Below are 1322 nucleotides of genomic sequence, written 5' to 3' on the forward strand. Positions count from 1 at the left end.
ATATATATATATATATATATATATAGCGCATTCCAATATGTGTAGTGGGAGTGATATAATGACTTGATGACAATACTGAGCAAGATATTTTGTGGTATTATAGTTTTTAATAGCAGTGTTATACTTTCTAAATTCATGTACTACGAATGCTGTCTACGTCTTCGTTTCATTGAGATGCAATAAAATAAATACTAATCACATAGCAGATCACTTGATACCATTAAATCGACTATTCTTCTATCACCAATTTCTTGTCAGGTGATAAACCTATTATTAATTTTCATATCAGTTTTGCTCTCGATAATATTTTTTTTTTCAACCAGCGTATTCATCTAAAATTACTCATTTTCACGTCTTTTTTTTTTTTCTTGATCCCTATTTTATTCACACGCTGCAATCAAAATGCCGCACTGAATGCTCCATACCCTCCACAATGTATCTATCTATCTATCTATCTATCTATCTATCTATCTATCCTTCTTTCTTCCTTTCTTTCTTTCTTTCCCTACCTTTCGCTGTCTCTTTTTCCTTCATATAATAGTATTTTATAGTTTATTATTTTCTATTAATCAATCTCTTTGTCTTGACAACTTTTTTCTTATTTTCTCTCCATCTCAATGCCTGCGCATTTCTTCCTTGTATATACATTTCTCTATCTCCCTCGCTCTCGACAATTTCTCTACCTCCCCCCCTCTCTCTCTCTCTCTGTTTCTCTATCTCAGATACTTTGTTTCTGTGTCTCTTTTACAGTCTTTCTTTTGTTTACATTTTCTTTCCCTATTTCTCTTCCCCAACTACCACACCCCTTCTTCTGTTTCTTCTTCTTTTTCTTCTTCTTCTTTTTCTTCTTCTTCTTCTTCTTCTTCTTCTTCTTCTTCTTCTTCTTCTTCTTCTTCTTCTTCTTCTTCTTCTTCTTCTTCTTCTTCTTCTTCTTCTTCTTCTTCTCTAGCTCTCTCCCTCTCTCTGAAACCCTCCTCACACTGTATCACTCTCGGTCTACCTAGCTTATTTAACTCACTTCTGTCTAGATTTTCCCCATACACTATTATTTCCTTTCTGATATTCTAAATTGCTGTTTCTTCTGTTTCACTCTTTCGCCGCCTATTTTATGTATACTTTCACTTTTCCCCCACCTCTCTCTCTCTCTTTCTAACCCTCTCTTTTTCTATCCTTCCCTCTTCCTATCTCTCACTCTTTCTCACTCCATGTCAGTTTTCATTACTCAACATTTATCTATATTTCATTCACAATTGCTTTCTTTTTTACGATCTCTCTTTACATCTCTCTCTCTCTCTCTCTCTCTCTCTCTCTCTCTCTCTCTC

Source organism: Octopus bimaculoides, chromosome 4 (genome assembly GCF_001194135.2).
Source record: "Octopus bimaculoides isolate UCB-OBI-ISO-001 chromosome 4, ASM119413v2, whole genome shotgun sequence".
In the NCBI taxonomy this organism is placed as follows: domain Eukaryota; kingdom Metazoa; phylum Mollusca; class Cephalopoda; order Octopoda; family Octopodidae; genus Octopus; species Octopus bimaculoides.